A 22,654-nucleotide genomic window follows, 5' to 3' on the forward strand; every position below is an offset into this window, starting at 1 on the left:
TTCTTCAGGACATTTTTCTGAATGTTTTTGGTGTTTTACTGGTATGCATGGGAGCCTGACTCTCTATGCAGCTTATGTATAAAATCGTTTGAGGTGCATGTTGTTGATTGGAACTGCTAGTAGTTCTCCTTCTGAAGTAGCCAATTGATATGCCCCGAACCCAAATACAACAGTGATAACATATGGACCCAGCCAGTTTGATTCAAACTTTCCTTGATGTTCTCTGTTTGGTTGGTTATGAGGATTTTCCCTAAGAACAAGATCACCTACCTCAAATGTACAAGGTCTAACTCGATGATTATAGCTTCTGCTCATGTGCTGCTGATAAGCTTTGAGGTGATTGTATGCAACTTGTCATTTCTCATCAAGTAGCTCTAAGTCTTGAAGACGAGATACTCTGTATGCTTCATCATCTATGAGATTATGCAATGAAACCCATAGAGATGGTATCTCGACCTCAATAGGTAAAATAGCCTCTGCTCCATAGACCAATGAGTAGGGAGTTGCACCTATAGGGGTTCGAATGCCAGTTCGATACGCTCATAGTGTTGGATTCAATTGAACATGCCAATCACGACCGACATCATTGACTGTCTTCTTGAGGATTCTTAATATGTTCTTTTTTGATGCTTCAGCCTGACCATTGCCTTGTGGGTAATAGGGAGTGGAAAAGCGGTGTTGGATGTGAAATTTCTCATAGAGTTCACAGACATCTTGATTTTTGAAAGGAAGCTCGTTATTTGTGATGATAGACATGGGTACACCATACCGGTAGATGATGTAATTAAGGATGAATGAGGTGATCCGCTTACCAGTAACTTGAGTAAGTGGAACAACTTCAATCCACTTTGTGAAGTATTCAATGGTGGTAATGATGAACTTGTGGCCGTTGGATGAAGATGGATGGATTTTACCCACAAGGTCAAGTCCCCATTGACAAAAGGGCCATGGTGTTGTGATTGGTTGTAATTCCTATGCTGGTGCATGTATCAAGTCTCCATGAACTTGGCATTTTTTGCACTTTCTGACAAAGTAGTAGGAGTCTTTTTCCATTGATGGCCAATAGTATCCAGCTCGTATGATCTTCTTAGCTAGTGATGGGCCACTTGCATGAGTTCCACAAATTTCTTCATGTACCTCTTCCAAGGCCTTTGTTATCTCATCCTATTCTAGACATCAAAGGAGAGTACCATCAAGACTGCGTCAGTATAGGGTTTCAGCAATAATGGTATATCGAGCGGTTTGGCGAATGAAGGTTTTACGTTGGTTATTAGATTGATTAGGAGGAAGTGTGTGATCATGGAGGTAGGTGTAAAACTCACCGTACCATGGGGATTCAGAACCGACAAGATGACATATCATCTCAGATTCGAGGATATCATAAGAGGGAATCCAAAGCTATTTGACCAAGAACTCATAGAATGTTAAATTTTTTGAAAGATCTAGAAGAGATGCAATAGTAGCCATAGCGTCAACAGCTCGATTTTGATCTCTTGGTATCTGCTCAAAGGTGATAGTAGTAAATGATGCTTTTAAACTGTCCACCATTTGTTTGTACGACATGAGTTTGTCATCTTTAGTCTGATATTCATCGGTGGCTTGTCGAATGATCAATTAGGAGTTGCCATATACTTGTAGTTCTTGTAACTTCCATTGTATGGATAGCCTGAGTCCTATGATCAAGGCCTCATATTCAGCTATGTTGTTTGTGCATGGAAATGTGAGCCTATAAGACTTCGGGATGCTGTCACCTTGAGGTGTGATAAACAAAATGCCTGCCCCCGAGTCATGCCTAGTGTATGAACCATCAAAGTAGAGTTTCCATGGCTGTGTTGTTGTGATCATGAATATCTCTTCATCTGGAAAATTGGAAATGAGGGGATGATCGCCTATGAGTGGTGCATCGGCCAACTGATCTGGAATAACTTGTCCTTTGATAGCCTTACGGTCCACATACTTGATGTCAAATTCACTTAGAATCATCACCCATTTGGCCAAGCGGCCTGTCAATGCTGCTTTGCTAAGTAAGTACTTGAGTGGATCAATCTTTGTGATGAGCTATAATTTATGTGTCAACAAATAGTGCCTCAATTTAGTGGCTACCATGATTATTGCTAGGCAATCTTGCTCAATAGATGTGTAATTGAGTTCATAGCCAACCAGTATGCGAGAGATGTAGTAAACAATGAACTCTTTCCCTTCTGCATTATGTTGTGCCAGTAGTACACCCAATGTTGTACTTGTTGCTGAAATATAAAGTAATAGAGGTCTACTTGGATCTAGTGGGATCAGTAATGGTGTATTCATGAGATGGTCTTTAAGCATTTGGAATGCTTGCTGGCATCTGGTGTCCCACTAAAAGCAAATGTTTTTGTGTAGCAGGTGTGTAAATGGGTGACACTTATCTGCCAGTTGTGAAATGAATCTTCGGATGGACTGTAGGCACCCTTGTAATGTCCTTAGCTAACTGATGCTCTTTGGTGGTGGCATGTCCATGATTGCTTTGAATTTTGCAGGATCAACCTCAATACCTTTGCTTGAGACAATGTATCCTCGAAGCTTCCCAGAAGTTACTCCAAAGACACATTTCTTTGGGTTGAGTCAAACATGATATTGTTCTAGTCTATCAAAGATTTGCTCTAATATGTCCAGATGACCTTCTCTTGTGAGTGATTTTGCCAGTAAGTCATCCACAGAATCTTCCATTATAGTATGCATCATGTCATGGAAGATGGTGGTCATTGCTGATTGATAGGTTGCTCCTGCATTCCTTAGACCAAAAGGCATTACATTCCAACAGTATGTTCCCCATGGACATGTGAAGGTCATCTTATGTTGATCCTCTAGTGTGATCTTTATCTGATTGTACCTTGAAAATCCATCCATGAGTGAAAGCATGGCATGTCCCGCTGTTAGGTCCACTATTATGTCGATGTTTGGTAGGGGGAAGTCATCTTTAGGACATGCTTTGTTTAGATCTCTGAAGTCAGTACAGATACTGATGCCCTCATTTGGTTTGCCGACAGGCACAATATTGGATATCCAATCTGCATAATCAATTGGTCAAATGAAACCAACATCTAGGAGTTTCTTAAGTTCTGCTTTGACGAGTACTGCAATCTGGGGATGCATCTTACGAAGCTTCTGCTTGACAGGCTTAGCTCCTTCTGCTATGGCGAGATGATGCATGACTAAATCAGGATCAAGCCCATGCATGTCTGCATATGACCATGCGAAGTTGATCTGGCACTTCTGGAAGAAATCTACAAACTTAGGTTGTTCCTCAGGAGTTAAAAGCGATGCTAGATGTATGTGGTGAGGAGTTTCAGGAGTCCCCACATTGTATTCTTTGGTTTCTTTGATGAGAATCACTGATCGTTCCTGTTGTGTACAAGAGGGGAGGATGTCAAACCTTTCATCCTCAGGCGCCTCAGAGAGGTTTTCACCATTGGATATGCTCTTTCTTTTTACTTTTGTGGGATCGAACAGTGCCACAGTGTGGTTTTCACTGGAAGATCCATGTTTTATTGTTATATTTTTGTAGTTGAAAGGTTTGGCATCTACCCCGAAGTATGTTACACTATTAAGTTCAATGGTGAATCCAACTTTGTGATCCCCACTTGGTATGTTATCCCATAGTTCCAAAAAGTCAATGATCGCCTCATCATTTTGGTAATGATCAAGACATGGGGGATTAGGTTGGTTCCATTCAATGAGTTCAGGATGGATAATGGGCATTACCTCATCGATTAGGTTGAGTTCGTTAGATGTGTCAGTGAGGGTTAATACGTTATGGTGAAGGTCATTGATGGTACTCTCTTTGTCAGAATCAGATGTAGGATGTGACATAGGGTATGTGGAAGATGTTTCCAGCTCAGGAACCCAAGAGGTTTGTATTTGTGCTTCTTTGTAAATAGGGATGTCTTTGTGAGGTGGAGGTGGTGACATGTCTTCCTCATCTAAAGTATTAAGCTGTATGGAATCAAATTCCCATTCATGTGAGTCAGTCTTTGAGTCACTTTCCAATATCCTATTACTATACCATACTGGGATATCTTTTGAGTTAAACACTACAGGTGTGATTGGCTGATGTACCATTGTAGATGAAATGATCGGTGTTGTAGGAAGGAGTATGGGGATCAATGAATCCGATGCAGGGAGTATAGGTAGTGTTGATTCTGCTGATTCTACTGGAATTGTCGGTGTTGTCAATACTGTTGGGGTTTTTGATAGTGTGAGTGGTACTATTGATGTTATTGCTACTGCTAATGGGGTTACTAGTTTGTTTGGTGGGATGATTAGTGTTGTGGATGGTTTTGCTGGGAGTTTTAGCCTTGATGGGGCAGTTGCCATGGTGTTTGATGTTGATTTTATAATCAAAGGTGACCTCTTTGTAATAGGCTGATATAGAGGTTGGTTGGGTTTTCCTTTGAACCTGGGCTTAGGAAAGATCTCCTTTTGAAAGCCTAAGCCTGTATTATCCTTGGGCTTTAATTCCAGCTGTAGCGGTTCATGTCTTCCTTGCTTGCAAGGTCCCAAAGCACTTTGGCCATCATAACCCATTCTTTACATGATGAGAAGGCCTTTGCCATACTGATCTGTGGGAAGCTTAGCTTGTAGAATATCGATGTGATGGGATCTTTATAGACCCATTCTGCTAAGTCTTCATCTTTGGTTTCTTCTTCTTGACTCTTTCCAAGGATGAAAGGTGTCAAAGTGCATGTTGTCTTGACCAGTGGTGTTTGAAGTAACCGTTGAGGTTTACCATGAGTTCTAGGAGAAGTAGGCATTTGTCCAACACAAAAGAGTGGGCTCAAATTGTACTCCCCAGGACCTTCCTCTGCTATTTTTATTTTGAGCTTCTCTTGCTTGGGTATAGTGGTGTTTGAACTGGAAAGAGAGGCTGGACTTATGTATGATGTAGATGAGATGGCTTCTCTATTGTTGGGAATGGTAATCTCTGGTTGATGACTTATATTATGACAATATGCAAAGGGGTTTGCATCGCCCAGGATTGTAATTTCTACACCATTATGCGGGAACTTTATACACCGATGGTAGGTGGATGGAACGACTTGCATGGCGTGTATCCAAGGTCTTCCTAACAACAAATTGTATGGCAGAGGAAGGTCCAAAACTTGATAGATGATGTGTTTCACCACAGGGCCTACTTGGATTAGTAGCACCACAACTCCTTTGGATGAACGCTCTGCATCGTCATAGGCTTTGATTATTATCTTCTTGTGGGGATCCACTGATTATATTGCATATCCCAAAGCTATGACTAATTCCAGTGTACAGATATTCAGGCCTGCTCCATTATCGATTAAGACTCGCTTGATCCTATGTTGGTTGATAAACCCTTCAATATGGAGTGAGGCATTGTGAGGTTGCTGGAAGGATGAGTTGTCACTTTCAGAGAAAGTGAGACAAGGTGATGATCTTAGGTTTCCAACCATAGCTTGGAACTGATCTATATTTAGGTTTGCAAGGATTGACGCCTCTTGGAGAGCTTGATCCAAGATTTTTTTATGGTATGGAGATAGGCGCAATATCTCTAAGATAGATATCAATGCAGGCATTTTGTCTAACTGTTCCACAAGGTTATACTGCTTTGGGATAGATGGGGTGCCTTGTGGAGCTGCTTTTATGGTAATCTTGTTGCAACGTGTAACAACATTGCAAGTGGAGTTGGGATTTTTGATGGTAATAGTTGCAATTTATTGACTGGCATCATATAGGTGATTCACAGTGTAATTATATGCGGCTTGCGTATAATTGGTGGTATTTGTGTTTCGCCCTGAAGTGGAAGGACCCCTTTGATCTTGTGATGGAAGTGGACTTTTAAACATGAGATGATCATTGTTTGTTGTCTTTGGGTCATGTCCTTCGATTTCAATTTCACCTCGATCAATAAGATCCTGAATAAGATCTTTCAATTTGTGACAATTGCTTGTCTTATGTCCTTTCCCTTGATGGAAGTCGCAATGCTTAGTATCCGTCCACCATGAAGGTTTGACTTGAGGTTCATAATTTGATGTTTTGGGTAAGGTCACCCGATTTTGAGAAACCAACTGACGTAACACCATTTCAATGGGTTCTCCTAAGGGAGTGTATGTTTGTTTAGGTTTAAAATTTTGTTGACGTTGTCTAGGTTCCTCTTGAGATGTATTGTGTCCTTGACTTGGAGGAGCAACTATGTTATTCTTGGGTGGGGGGTTCTATCCTACAAATCATACCACAGGTTGTGCACTTTTGATAGTTCTTGCATCCACAACCCCGTCGTTGACGATGTTTTTGTTTTTGTTCCAGAAGTTAGGCTTGTCACTATTGAAGCGTGGGCGAGGGCCATCCTTTGGTTCATTATATATTTTGATAAGCCCTTTTTTGATGAGAGCTCGCTCACATTTTAAGCCTTTTGTGATCATGTCATTGAAAGAGTTTATGTCTTTTACGTCTAGGTGAAATTCCATTTCGTCATTTAAGTTGGAAATAAATATTTCCACTAGTTCTTGTTTAGGTAACTGAAGAGAACGTCTGCTAGACATTTGACGCCATCATTGCAGAAAGACTAAAAATAGCTCACCTGGTTTTGTTTAGTGTTACATAGATCAACCATTGTGATATCACATTCAATGTTGTGTGAGTAATGTGCCAAGAATTTCTGGATGAGTTCTTCAAATGTCCTAATGCCACCTAGTAATCGGGAAAACCATGATGTTGTTGTTCCTCCCAAGCTTTGGGGAAAAAGTTGCATTAGGTATGTATCCTCGTATGCCACTTCGAGGCAAGCTGAATGGAATTCTCTAACATGATCATGAGGATCTCCTTTTCCTTGATACTTTTCAAACTTGGGTGTTTCAAACCCTCACGGAAAAGGTGGCATATGAATATTCCTATCAAAGGGATAGGGACAAATGTCATTAAGTGAAAACTGATTAGTTTTCACACCACTATGAAGTTGTTGGGTGAGATTCTCAACTTGTTGCCGCAACATTTCTATTTCATTTGGAGGAGGAGGAGGTGGGGGATTACCTTGATGAAGGTTGTATCTAATATGGTCTCGACCTCTTTCATCCTCATTATGACTTTGGCGTTCTGATGCTTGTTTTAGTTGTGCAACATCAAAGTCAGAGGGTAGTTTAGCCCCCTCTTGAGCAAGTCTTAAAAAGTGAGCATCAACGTTGCTCCTGAGTATTTCATCAAAAAGTCTATTAAAGGGAGGGTTGTGTTGTGCCCTTTCTATTGCCGCTAGAGTAGGAGTGCCTGGATTTTCACGATTTATATTTCCTCCTAGGGCTTCTTGGAACTCATTGATATTTTCTTCCTCTTCTTCTTCAATTTCTTGTTGTCTAGACCGTGATCGGGTATGAGCCATTTTGTTTATAATTTTTTGTTGAAGTTGGGTGAAAATGATGATGAGTTGTTGATGAAATGAGAGATTTATGTTTGGTGTGGTGTTTTGCATATGGATCTCTAGCACTAAAGGTAGATGGTACCAAAGTTCTTTCTTGAATTGCTTGTTGTGTTTGATTGACAAAGTTTGATGTGATAAGGTTTAGAGAAATCTGAGATGAATTACAGACTCAACTACCTAGTAATGAGAGGATTGCACTTATAGACTAGTTTTAACCTGTGTAGAAATGTCTCTGAGGATGAGTTTATCCCAAATGTAGAGACACTCTAAGAAGTGATGTTTTTCTGTTTGATTCAAGCAATGTCGAAATAGAACTTAGGATAAGAACCTCTTAATGTTTTGAGAGTTGGAATGGAGTGTGATGAGATGTGAATGTGATAATGGATGAGATGTTCAACTTCAATAGAAACTTTGTGTTACAAAAGGAACAAATTCTTCCTCTTCTTGTTTAGGGGTTGGTGGTTCTACCCTAGCTGAGTTATATGTGATACAAATATCTAGAAAGAAGGCATGATTGATCTTTCCTCCCTTATTTTTGTGATAACTCAAAGCTGTATATTGAGTAAAAGCTCTACGGTTTAATGTTTCTTGATCAAACTCATTTGATTTCCCTTGAAGTTAAAGACGCATGTGACGTAAGAAGGTTCTATGAGAGACACAGATTTGTCTATTAAGATAGAAGAATTTCCTCCTTTTGATAAAAGCTTTTGAGCTTAATGGTATTATCTTCAAGTTGATGTGTTGATGAAGATTCTTCTTTCTCAAGATGTGAAGAATGGTCATATAGTTTGATACTTTTGTTGTTTGATTTTGATCCTTTGTTGGTTTTTGAAAAATGTTTGTGTTGGATGAATACTTGTTTTGGAATTGATTTTTTATTTTTCTTTGACAAGAAAACAAAGCAAGCACACAAACACAAGAATGTCACCTAAAAAAAGGCACAAATAAGTGTGGGTCTAGATCAACCCAATCCTTGGACTTTTATGACCCTTTCCTTCAAATGTATTTTAGGTGTTTTCCAAAGCCTAAAGTTGGCTCAATTTGCACTTGTCTTGACTCAAAATGAAAACACTTCAAACACTCTTTATCCCTAAGGTCAAATGGCTAGTTGCGATAAGTTCAGCCCACATCTTGATATTTCTTCGACTTTGGTACTACATACCTTATGAATCCCATTGTGGCAGGTAAGGGTGTGATATACTAAGTCTTGCACGAGCATTTAACAAATAGATGATCACTATGATGAGGGAGTCACCACTTTTATCAGGCTTCAAGTAACCTTTCAAAAAGCTATGTTTCTACTCAAGGAAATATGTATGGTGAGTGTCTTGAGAGCAAAACCTTCTATGCTCCTGCATTGAATTTATCACAAATATCCTCAATCAATAGAACGAGTGGGCTAATATTTAAAGGTGTTTAGTAATTTTTGATGTTTTTGGACATAAGTTCATTCTGCAGTGACTCACTTAAGAGCCTTGTAACTTGTGGTGGGGCCCATTTGTCCTTTTAGCAAGTCACACTGTAGGAACAACTATACCCAAGGCTACAACTTTCACTCTCACTTGATTTCTATAGCGACTCGAAGGATTTATAGCATGAGGTCATTCCCAAGAGTGATGTGTCTCTTGGCAAGCCTCTCTTAAAAATATAGACTTTGAGTGTTACTAACACTTTTCTCTTGCACCTAGGACCATGAAAGCCAAGGGAGAGGATAGTGTGTGTTAGAAGTAGGACCACTCTACAGATTTTGTACAAGCGTGCCAAACACAAAATACACTTGTTCTTTTTAACTTGTCATTGCAATGATGTTCTATCTAATTGGAGATGTTGCTCCAACAATCATGGTGTTTTTTCAAACTTTCAAAGGCAAAATGTGTTGTAAACTAGGAACTTGAAATCCTGGTCAACTGAATTGAAAAACATGTTTTTGCTTGAAGTAAAATCGCTTTTGAACTTTGAAGAAAAAAAATGGCTTGTTCTTTTTAGTTGTCCCCAAAACGAAATGGTGATTGTGAATTTCCTTAAGTTGATGCAAGAAATGAAAGTTGTGTTGTTGATTTTAAGCACCAAAATAAAGATTGTTCCTAACTTGCAAATAAACTTTGAAGTTTGTGGTTCTTTTTAATTTGCAAGTGGGGTTCTTTTGACAAACCAAAACTAAAGATGTGATTCTTTTTATGATCCAAAATGAAAATGTGAGGTTCAATTTTTAAGCCAAAAGAGACACTGAATTTGTTTTAATCCAACTTTGAAAACAAAGTGAAGGAAAGAGTTCAATGCTTTCTAATCTAACTCCAATCCTGCATAAACAAACAAACAGTTAGTCCAAAAAATAAAAAAAATGAGGTATTGGTGGGCTTCTACAAGCCTAGGTTTTGATTTTTGGTTACAATAAAAAAACTACAACTCTCTGTTACAATAATGCCACTCTGTGTAAACAAAGAAGCATTATTTAACATGAAAGCGCTAAAGCGCAACCTGTGTGGTAATTTAAACAAAAAAGTTAGTAGTTTTGTAGAGAAATCTTGTGTTGGATTCACGTCGGGTTCACCAAATGATGTCATGGAAATGGAGACGAGGCAACAACAAAGTTCAATGTTAATAAGTTAGTTTCAATCATAAAACCAAAACAAAGAACTAAAAACCATTCCAAACATATCAAAATAGATTTCAAAAAATCATGAAAGAAGTTTAACAAAACAAAAGAAAGGAGAAGAGCCTCCCTAAGATGCTTCCATGATGCCTTTTGATGCTTCTCCCATGTTCCTCTCCTCTCCAAGTTCCACATGAGTGTAGCTCTCAACTTTTAGCACTAGCCATGGATGCCATATGGAGATTCAAGATGGTTGAATATGATAAACAAATGCTATGCAAGTGTAGATAGTGATGCTATGAAAAAGCTCTATGCTAATACCAGTATAAAAACAATACTCTAATGCTTCCTTCATTTTCTTGAGGAGAAGAGTTCTATTTATAGAAGAAATGGGGAAATGAAGGGTTAAGATTGAGCAATCTTAACAAGGGTTAGGATTGAAAGATATTCAATCCATGTGAGACTTTCAACCCAATCCCATGTTGACAAGTGTCACCATGAGGAGGCTTGAGAGGAGAGATAAGGAGCATTGAATGTTTGAGGGGACATGATGGTTACCCTAGGGGGTTGGGTTAGGGTTAGGTTAATGGATATTCCTTTTATCCAAGGGATAAATGAATGTGCAAGGGTTAAATGGCTACCTTAGTCAAAGAAATAAATGCTTTGAAGAGACCTATGAGTCAAAAGGATGGTTAAGCTAGAGGAAAGTCTCTAACCAAAGATAAAAGGTGAGTTAACCATAAATGGTTATGTAAGAGCCTTTAATGGTTTGGAAGACTTTAGAGGTTAACCATTTGAAGACTTAAAGCCTTAAATGCCTTTCAAAGACTTTGAGGGCTTTGAGAAGTGATTCCAAGTTGCTTAGGAATGTGACAATATTTAGGGGATGGATTAGGCTAATTAGGAAGGGGTTAGAAGAATCTAGAAGGGGGTTAGGATTGCAAGTGGGTTTTGTAGGAGAATGCAAGTGGGAGGGATTTTCAATTAAAATAAAATCATTTATTTCAATTAAATGGTGTAATTTGCATTTGGATAGATATTTAAATAAATATTAATTTATTTAAATGTGAATGTGAATTTTGGATTTAAATAAATCTTAATTTATTTACATGAGAAAAAGGAAGATAAAGCATTAAATGCTTGAAGACTTTAAGGGAAACCTTTAAAGGCTTGAGAAGACTCTAGAAGGAAGCCATTAAGTTCGAAGACTTTAAGGGAAACCATTAAAGGTTTCAAGTGGGTGAGGATAAATAGGATTTTAAATAAATAATTTATTTATTTAAAATAGTTGTGCAACTTGCATTTATAGGAAAATGCAAGTGGGTGGAGGATAAAGGTGATTTAAATAAATGCCAATTTATTTAAATGTGAGAGATGGGATTTTGGGGGATTTAAATAAATATTAATTTATTTAAATGTGAGAAAAGATTTAATTAAACAAATATGATTTATTTATTTAATTAATGGTCTGAATTTGGTTAAGTGAATTAAATCAAATAAATTGAATAATTTATTTAATTAATAGGAGAAGAGGGTTAAGATGAATTAATTAAATATTAATTTAATTAATTATTGATTGATGGTTAAATAATCAAATTAATACTAAATATTCATTTAATTAAGTGGACAAATTTATGTGACTACAATAACAATACCTAACAAGAGTTTGATATGCAATAGGAAGAGTTGGCTTACTAGGCTTATCTTCATGAGTAGGAGTTGCAGACACAAAGGAGGCAACATGAGGAAGATCTTGCAAGGGAGGTGGTTGCAAAAGAGGAGAAAATGAATCTTTTGTTGGCTCAAGTCCAAAGTTCGGAAACTAAATCAGCTCTTTACTTTCCAAATCCATTTTTTATTGAAGATGTTCCCAAGTACAATTTTCCAAGCTTCAAGCAAGGTATAATTCTAAATCCTCGAGTGAGACCATTATTTGACTTTCCAAGTTTTAGGAGTTTTCGTCCTTTGCTAAAAGATTCACTCAAAGAAAATCAATCCATCACTTCTCAAGAACATCATGCTCAAATAATTTTCCTACCTCAATAAACTCCTCAAGTTTCCACTCCAAATCAGCCTTCTTATCCTCAAAAAGAGCCTTTTGTTGTTAACACACTTGTGCATGAGTTTTAAAACAAAGAATTAGACCCGTTGCAAGAAAATAATGAACAAAAATAGTTGGGACAACAAGTTGAAGAGCAAGTGATTTATTTTGATGATGAGATGCCAACTAATTTTCTTGATGAACTTCCTTGTTTTGTTGACAAGGATGAAGAGGAAATTCAAATATACATCAACAAAATTTTGCGAATAGCGAGAGGAAATAAATGGCCATGAAGAGACTGGTGAAGAAGAGGATGATATGGTTTGGTTTGATGGGATACCTTCTTTTGTTGAGCAAGATGAAGTTCAGATATGGTTATGACCATACTAGCAAAGGATTTAGGACAACTAGAGAATTTTAAACATTATAATGAGTTTCTTCTTCATGGAAATCAACGTGAGGATGAAGCTTCATGAGGAAGACTCTTTTTGAGAAGATCTTAAACTCATTTTGACTTATGAGGAATCCTCATTTTTCTCAAAGTTGGATATAAAACAAAACCCTTCTGGAGAAGGAAATAATGAACCATATGAAGAGAAAGAATTTGCTTTTCAAGTATATTCCAAATCAAAAAAAGATAAACAAAATAATGAAATGGAAAAAGCAACCATGATTACACTTGAAACACATGAACCACTTCATTCAAATCAACAAAGTGGTGTCAAGGAAATAGATGATCAACAAGAGACCAACAAAGAGAATTCCAAGTGTTGTCCTCAAAATCTAATTCTCTTTAACATCCTTAAAATAATATGATTAAACTCAGTGCATAAGAGACATCAAAGATAAGAAAATTATTAAGACAACATATGACAAGGTTTGATTGAACCTTCTACACTTCGGACTTACTCAGAGCCCAGGTGGGTATACCTTTGTGAATTAAATTCACACTTTCAAACATAAACCCATAGCAAACCAGTCCAAGAAACCAGTGGATCTATTCACCTTGAAATTAACTGAAAATAAAAGAATGGAAATTATACTTAAATTCAACATTTCGATCAACAAAACATGCAATAAAGAACTTCAATCAATACCAGTGCCTTATCCAAGGTCATAGAGTCATCTAAACTCAGATAATACTCCTCAAACAAAATATCTTTACGCATCCCATTGGCTTGGTTTCTATTTATCCTTGTATATGCCTGACACCTATAAAAATTTATGCATTCGAAATTAAACTATGATCATCAAGATTCAAAGTCTCTTCTAAAGAGTTTACTGGTATGAGTGATCCCTGCACCTTTAATTTCCCTCCTAAAGAGAAAAGCTAGCGAACACTTCTATTGAAAATTGCCTTGCAATCCCATTCAAGCAAAATAACCCTGGATTATTCAGAATGAAAATAGTAAACAAATTGTAAACACACTTGAAGATGACACAAAGCTTCACTCAAAACCGATGGTCTGTATATTGATATTAAGTTTAGAAAAATATTACAAGAAGTTTTTGAATATTCTCCATTAGACTTAGAAAAGCTCAGATAAATTTTTGCAGCGTTTTCTTACAATTCTTTGCAATCTCTTTTCCTCTAGTCCTAGTATCCATTTATAAAAACATGGATGCACCAAGCTTCGGACTTCTCGAGGAGAGTTTGTTACAATCATTTCTTTCAAAACAAAGAGGTTATAAGCTTTTCACAAAAATAGTTACAAGCTCTTTTCGGCCTCTGCAGTTTCTTCAACAGGTTGTTCGATTGCAACCTCTTCTACCTTTTCAGGGGCGCTCTCCAACTGTTTCGGATCATGGGTGGCATATTTTTTTATCCACTCATCATACACATCTTCTGTTGACCATGAGAAATTAATCACTTTATCCTTAGCCTTGGTCAACCTTTCCCAAGAGTTTCTCATTTTGTTGACTTCTAAATTGAGAAAACCATAATGTGACTTAATTTTCTCTATCTCTTATATTGTCAAAACAAAGAAAGAAGCATCATCTAGATCAATAATTCCCTTAATTCTTGCTGATAGCTTGGCTTCTACCTCCTTAAGTCATATTTGTTTGTCCTTCAGCTGATTTGGGCTAGCAAAAACTCCTGGGAGCAACTCAAAAACTTGATCAGTATATTCCTTTTTGCACAAATTAACTTTCCTATCAACATTATCCACCCCTGCTGCTAATTGTACTAAATCTTTAGTGATGTCAAAAGTGGATCTAATGATAGGATTGGCCCTTGCTTCATCGCAAGATACACACATAAACTCTAAATCTTGCTCCCTAGGCCTCCATTTGTCAAAAATAGGTGTCAAAATGGCCTTGTCTCCCCTGAGCTCATTCCATATATCCACAATTTTACCTACATTATTGTAGAGCAATAAGGCATTCATTGTATCTGCAAAACTGGAAATTGTAGCCCTTACTCTCTCCTCATACTTCTTTGCATATAAGGCTTGAGCCTGTTTTAAGTTTTCTAATTCTTGAGGAGTAATTTCAACCATTTGAGAGTTGGAGGGTGCTAGAGATGGTGGAAACTCAATGATAGGGCTAGTAGGTGGAGGTCTTGCAGGAGAAGAGGAAATCATCACTGTTGAAGACTCACCTTGATGTTATTGTCCAGTCAACTGGCTCTACAGCTTAGCAATGATGCTATCCTTACCTCTTACCTCCTCCTTAGCATTGTTATAAGCCTTCAAAATTGTTTCCAACTTGACTTGGAGGATCTCTTTCTCTTTGGCTTCCTTTTCTGCTACTGCAACACTAAATTTTGCAGTCTCTAGTATAGTGCTAGTAGCTTCCACTACCCCTGTACTCTGCACTCTTTTCACCATCATCCCACCAAGGTAACTTGACCCTGGGGTGTCTTTGCTTTTCTTACTCTCATTTCTCTTGAGAGACTACATGACGAGTGCAGCATTATCCTTACTAAAAGTAATTCCCTCTATGGGTTTGGTCACCTTCCTCACTGCATCTAGTACCAGGGCATCTGCTATATCCCACTCGGGTAAAATAAGCACTCCAGCTTGTGCCACCATATCTCTCCCTTGCTCAGGGGTGATGGTTTTGAACTCTTCCATCATCTCTTTCTTTATTTCCTCTTCTACCAGGGCTAGATCTTTATTAGGTTGCTCACCTTTTTTCTTTTCACATCTAGCATTATATTTATCTATGTTCTATTTCCATATAAACTGCATAAATGCTTCTGATGTGACAAAATTGTTGTCAGCCAAGAGGGCATTACTTGCCTGCTTTATCTCAGGATCCCACTCTTGGCCTTTGAGTTCAGTGGTGGTAATGTCCATTTCAGCAGCAAGGGGTTCTTCTGGCATTCCTTCTTCCACTTCATCATAAGTGTAGGCAATTTCCCCTAGACTGCCTAACTGTAGGAGTTGCTCAGCTGCTACTTGCTCATCTCCTATGTGGATAGGGGATTGAGATGGGGAATACAAAGGTGCATCTGATTGTACTTCTTTCCCTACCCTTTGCTTCTTTGGGCTTTCTTGGATGTCAATGACATCTTGTATCTTCCTCTTTCCTTTAGAGGTAGAGGGCTCCCCTGTTGTAGGCATCAGCACACTATAACTAGATTTCTTGTGCAGTGTATAATCACTAGGAGGGATTGCTTTGTTGGAAGTTGACCTACTTAGGATCACTCTTGCCTTTTCAGGGTTGCCTTTAATCACAACTTCCCTCTTCTCCTTCAGGGTTTGCATCACATCCTCAAAGCAAACAATTAAAAACTTTAATTTCTCCTCCAGAGGGAAGAAACTAGACAATGGGTCATAGTTGGCATCAAGCTGATGCACAAAATCCAAGGCTTTCTTATAAGCCACCCATTTCTCTTTCCTCAGCTCCTGCTCATCTAGATCAAACTCATTTCTGATGAGGTTTTCAGGAAACTGAAATTGATGGGGCCTACCTCTGCATGCTGCTTTCTTTCTAAACATGCCATTGAAGAAGTCTTCTAGATTGGCACACCTAGAAACTGTAGTAGACAAATGATAAGGCTTGAGAAAATCCTCAAAGCAATTCCAACCTCCCTTTGTTATTACAAATTGGTGGGCTATGGTAGCTGTAGGGAAAATAGTCCCTTTACCCCTGCCTGTTAGCTCTGCCTCTTGTACACCACCAATTTGTCTAAGGATCTCTACAATTCCCACTTTGAGAGGGACGTGGTAAGGTAGCAAGAATGGGGTGCCTCTAAAACCAAACACTCTGAAAACTATCGAGACTGGATACAAATAAATGTCACCCCAACTGTGAACAATTTTTATGTTCTCTACAAATTCTTTTGGTCTTATGAATTCCAAAAGAGCCTTGGGGATTCTTGGGTTCTCCGAGTAGAGGAGAGTCCTGATCTTGGATGCAAAGTATTTGTCAAACTTCAAGAAACTGACATCCTCTCTATCCCATGACAACACAGTACTCCATAGTTGTACCGACATCTTTTCTCCTTCTTTCTCCTTGACAAGGTCTAGTCCGCTGGCAAAGTAATCACCACCTTTGAAAAGAAATAGATGCATCAGGAGTGAGTACCATTTGAAAGGCCTATCCACCTTTCCATTCTTTATTCCTGTTAACCCTCCATGGATAGCATCAACAATGAAAGAAGCATAATCAAATGTAATTGCAAGAGAAGGATTCAAAATATGAGCAATCATTAACAGGTAGTGATTTGGCATATTTGCTTTAGCATCTTCTCCCAAAACTTGGCAAAGTGCCCAATACATTCCTTTAGCCCTAAGGGTGAACATACTCAATAAAAAGGGCTCTTTTGTGTTGGGTCCTACAATTGTCAACCCACCTATCTTCACAAAAAACTCCTTGAGAGGCTCGTTCCTGAGATGACTCCTCTGTGCACTATAAATTTGAGCTAATGATTTGAAATTTATGGGTTCTAGAAAATTGGTAAACTCATTAAGCCCAAAAGCATTCTTGAATTCTTCAGCATTAATCTCAATAAGGGTTTTTCCATTTATATCTCGAATGCTTCTTGTGACTGGATCATAGTTGAGTGCAATTTGGGTCAACAGATCTATGTCCATAAATACCCCTGGGACTACCAATTTCCCAACATCTAATTCCCAAATACTGTTTTGTGGGGCCGGAGGATTTCTCATTCCAAATCCAACCTTAAATAACCCCAACCTAGACAATCCAACCTATGGGTCTCTCAACCAGTTACCCTTGTCATACAGTCCTTCTCCTATCTTTAAACATGGAGCTCTAGGCACTAATTCTTTTGCCTTCGATGCCTGATTAATTGACAATGTCAACTGTTCAAGAAAATCATCACAGACACTTCTTTCTGAATAATTGACTTTGCCAGAAAATTCTCTTTTAGGAGCCATTTAAAAAAAATGTAAGAAATGAATACCGCTCCTAAATACTTCTGTGACGAATCAATATCTTATCTAAAACACACCACACAGGAATTGCTACACAAGAGTACGAGAAAACTTGTTCTTAACTTGAAGGAATTTTCTCTACAACTAAACTGACTTGTTCTATACCTAAAGAAGATAGCTTTGCATCTGCTCCTCTGCAAAAATTCTTTAAAAGATATCTTCACCCGGTTGATGGGAAATCATATATTGTACTCAGGGTCTTAACTACAACATTGATTCTGCATGCTTCGGCCGTCCCTTCAAAATTGAATTCATAAGAGAATTCATATTTTTCACTCCAATGGGTCACAATGTTCTTGCAAGTCTTTCATTTCACTCTTTCGCAACTTCGCGAAGCATAACTATCAGGTAGCTTGGTCCTGCGAAATAGCACCGACCGTCCAATCAAAAGAAACTTGATCGAGCATTATACTAACTAACAGCTTTGGCTCTACGCTAGGTCCCGCTTCTATATTAGCTACATGCTACCACGTGGTGCTCAACCACTGGCCTTGAAATGTCTTTCGCATTCGACTTAATGCTGGCCGTGTGTCTTTCTCTTATACCACCGATTCCACCTTGGCAGGCCCACAACTTTCTTCTAAGACCACGTGTCGCTGGACACATTGCCATCCATCATGACACATGGATGGTTCTCGTTCACTTTCTCTATTTCACAGGGCATAAAGCACGAGCATCTTACCCTTGCGAAATAGCGTGGGCCGTCAGATCATTTTTTAGTTGATCGGCTTTTAACCATCTGAATAGGCTTCGGCTCAAAATTTCAACAAACCATAGCCAATTATGGGAAAAGAAAAGCCCATTTTTAATCAGTGATAACACCAAGTTCATCTTTTCAAGGGGATGTCCTATAAGGCATTGAGCCAAGACTGAAGCTAGTAAAGAAATACCATTCATGTTTGCACCCAAGCATGCGACTTAAATAGAAGATTAAGTTGAACACAAAGTTACAACTAAAGAAGAATGGATGCAAGTCACTGGTAAATTTCAAAACAGAAATGTTTATGAGAAGCATGAGGAGGTAAGTGAACTTATATACATTCTTCATAAGGTGTTTCAATTCCTTGTTGGATTTTTATTCATGATTCATCTTTATCTATTTGTTCAAAACTATTTAAAGCATTGCATGCTAATGAGATAGGGTAGTGATTTTGCAAAACCAATTAATGGTTTTGTTTCAATGAGTTTCCCTTTTGGTTAGTGTAGTTTAGGTTATTTTTTGGAGTTCAATAAGTATTGTTGCATAAGCTTGTATGTATCTTTTCTTTAATTGTTGAAGCACATTAGTTTGTTGTTTAGTTTAGGTTAGTGTGTTAGCTTTTTGAGTGGTGCTAATAGCAACGTCAATTTTGAGTTTGAGTTTTGTTTCAGGTATTTGTCACTCCTATGCCCAGTGGATGGGCTAAGGCTACTAGTCTTACATGTTTTAGTAGGAAAAACATTAGTATAGGTTGCCAAAAATATTACCTATTTGTTCCCCTTGGCCCAAATATTTAGCTGAAATTCTTACTAGAGCTTTGTCTTTTTAGTCTCATGTTGGAATCTTTGGATGTTCTTTCATGAATAATGAATTAAATATCTTTGTTAGACTTATTTGATTTATTAGAATGCCAAATATTTAATGAAGATGGAATAAAGCTATATATGGTTGTGAAAAAGGTAAGATAGGCCTCATTATGTTAATGATGCATGTTGGAATCAAGGGTCTTCTAAAGGTTGCCTCAATCTATACAAAAAATCCACATACAAAATAGAGGTATTTATTTAAAAACTTAAGGCTTTCATCTTAGTATAGGGTACAAACCTTGCTGATGATAATTGTTTACCATAGTCTATTACCTAGTGTTGCCAATCTGTTAAATTAGGGACAAAATATAATGTAGAAAATTACACACCCTCACAATTTCACATTGTGTTTGGAAGTTATTTTTTGTTTATTCTTGTGGTATATTTTAGTTTCATTTTATCTTAAATTTGGTCCTATCTTCTCTTCACCAAGTTTTTCCAAGATTTAATATTGTTTTCACTTTTTTCAAGAAAACTTGCTAGATTTTGGAAAATTTCTCCAAGATGCAAATGCAATGTGTAGCCATATACACAATGCACTAACATCCTAAAAAAATTAAATTTGAACTATCAATTTCCAACCCATTGTCTTTGGATGTCTTTTATAATGTTCAATTAAAAAAGTAATGACCTTTGTCTACAGCTATGACCCAACAATCCATCATATCCTTTTACAAGACAACTTTGTAATCTCTCTAATCTCTTAGAAGATCTCTTAGTTAATCTCTCACTCTCGCTTAGAAGAAATCTAATAAATCTTTATAAAAAGGCTACATAACTCCTTTTTTTTTAAATATATTTTTCTTAGCTTCTACTAAGAACACATTGTTGTACTTTGCTAAAATCCTTTAAAGATCTTACCATTTCTCGCATACATAAGTGCTTGCTAATATTGTTCTTATTTCATTTTGGTTAGATAAGATTCCTACAATTTCTATATAGCTTCCTCCATTATCTTTTTAAAAATATTTTGGTCTAGAACATTACACATCTTATCAATACACTGTGGTATTCTTCCCTATAGACTAGGCTAATATTCATAGATTTGATTATTTTTCACTGCTCTAAATTCCTAGATGCACATAGAATATGAAAACACATTATTTTTCTACTCTCTTTATTATTGGTTGTATGTGGATATCAAAAGACCAATATAGGCGCTTGACCACTCTTAGCAAGATGCTAAACAACCCCAACCATTTTGTGTTTCTCATAGCTATAGATATACTGTGAGAATTTGACTATATGGAGGTTTTTCAATTGTTTCTTATTTTTTATTATTTATATTCTTCATTCAAATTAATGTGAAAAATATAGTTTTTCTTTTTGGTTGTGAAAATCAGGTAGACAACTAAACTAAAATATAGCATTTTCTTGAATTTTATGAATGTTCCAGGCCATACAAATAATGGTGTGATATGCAAATGTGTGTGTGACATGTTGGTGTCCTAGAGAACAATTTCCATCTTTCAATTCAAGTTCCATTTTCCATGTTGTTTTCTATTCTAAAACTATCTTGTATAAATTTACATCTTAGTCCTTCAACAAAAATATTATATCAAGTTCTTTCATGCTTTAGCTTAATGAAACTTTTTCATTTTTTTAATGGAAACAAGTCAAAATACACAAATCCCAACATCTTTGCCTTTACATATCAAATTATAACATTTTGAGTAAGCATACATCTAAACCACAAGTTGCCTCTAGTTAAGCAACCACATGCAAGGAGATCCAGTCCATAAAACTCACCTAGTGGTCAAACATAGACTAAACACACCTTTGGGGATTTGAACCTTAGTGGATTTCATTATATCACATATCAACATATCACTAATTATTTTCAACCAATTAAGCTACAACACTTTAGCTTTTTTTTTTCATTTTCAAGTTTAATGAATTTCTAGGATTCCTAGAGTTATTTTATTCTCTTTGAATTGAATAGTAATAAAACACATTTCATTTGAAACTAGATCCTAGGATAGTAAAGGTAGGAATAATTAAGTTAGAAAATAAATATATTCTAACAAAATAAATAAAATATTTACTACATATCCGATCCTTGTTGATCTTCACTGCAAGAATGTATTTTGTAGACCCCAAATGTTTGCTATCAAATATGCTAGAAATCTAAGTTTTGAGATTCCCAATCCTTGTATCATTGTCACTAAAAAATAACATCTAATCCACATACACTATAAATATCAGAATATTATCATCAATAATTTTAATATAAACACATTGATATTATTCACTTCTACCAAAACTCAACCTCAACGTGAAAGAATCAAAACTTCTCATACTACATATTGGGTATTTTTTTTAGACCATACAATGATCATTTTAACTTGTAGACCATTTTTTTCACTTTACCACAAAAAAATTAGGATATCACATATAAATCTCCTCCACAAGATCCCCATGCAAGAAAGACTCAAACTTGAAAGTTATAGTAATGGATAGTAGGAATTTAATAGAAGTTAAATTAACAAATAAAATAGATGTCACCAAAATCAACTCCCTCTCTCCAGGATTAGCCTTTGGCCACTATTTTGGCCCTTTACTACTCCAACTAATTGTTTGTGGTTATTTTATTTCTATACACCCACTTAGAGAAAATGTGTTTTCTTCTCTTAATCAAGCTAACAAGATCCTAGGTGTTACAAATATTCAAAGCCATCATCTCCTCCTACATGGAAAGAATCCAAGACTCACTATCCTCCAAAGAGAGTGCATCCCCGATAAATTTAAGTTTGTTCTCAATACTCAACAAAGTGAATGCATAGAAAAATATTGGTGGGCTATGTTGTAAATGTGTTGTTGATGAGTATGATTGGTTGTCATTGATGTCAACATAATGGTTGTCATTAGTGTTAACATGTGTTCTTGGTGTTGGTGATCTGGAAGATGTTTTCCTGGAATCTTTGGTGCTCTAGAAGATGTGTTTCAATATAGATTAGTTGAGATGATGGTGATCCAGATATTTATGTTTATTAGATATGGTTTTGATTGATTGTATTCATGTATATCTTGATTCCATTCTTATTTCTTTTGTATTGGGCAATGGCTCTTGGATTCGGATTAAGTCTTAAATTCGAGGATGTGTAGTGGCATTGGTGCAGTGTGTAAGTCATGATTTGGGTCCAGAATTTATAATGGATGTAACGTGTTGATCTAATCGATGATATACATAGTGGTATGGTCTACTTCTCATTCCTTTCTACTAGAATGTTTAGTGATTGACTTATTTTAGATCTTTGTCTTGGCCGACTTGGAAGATTATGCTTTCCGGAAGACAGTATTTATATGAGGATGATCTAATTATGTTAGCATGAAAAAGTGTGACATTGTTATTGAAGATATGCGAGATTGAGAAGGAAGGATTTGATTATTGATGTTGTGTGAAGTGTGTTGGTGTTGAGGCACTGGATGTAGTCCAGTTTTTGCAGTGTGTGTTACAATGGTGGATTACCTTTATTTATTTAATTATTTCTTCGGAAATGAGCATTTTGGCAGTGAGCCACCCTTTGTAAAAATCACCTTAACCAATGTTTTATATTGAGAACTAACATTCTCAATGGTTTTTCCCTTCTTTGATTTTCCATGTCATATTTGGTGTTCGTTGTGTGATC

The sequence above is a fragment of the Cryptomeria japonica genome, chromosome 3 (genome assembly GCF_030272615.1).
Source record: "Cryptomeria japonica chromosome 3, Sugi_1.0, whole genome shotgun sequence".
Lineage (NCBI taxonomy): Eukaryota > Viridiplantae > Streptophyta > Pinopsida > Cupressales > Cupressaceae > Cryptomeria > Cryptomeria japonica.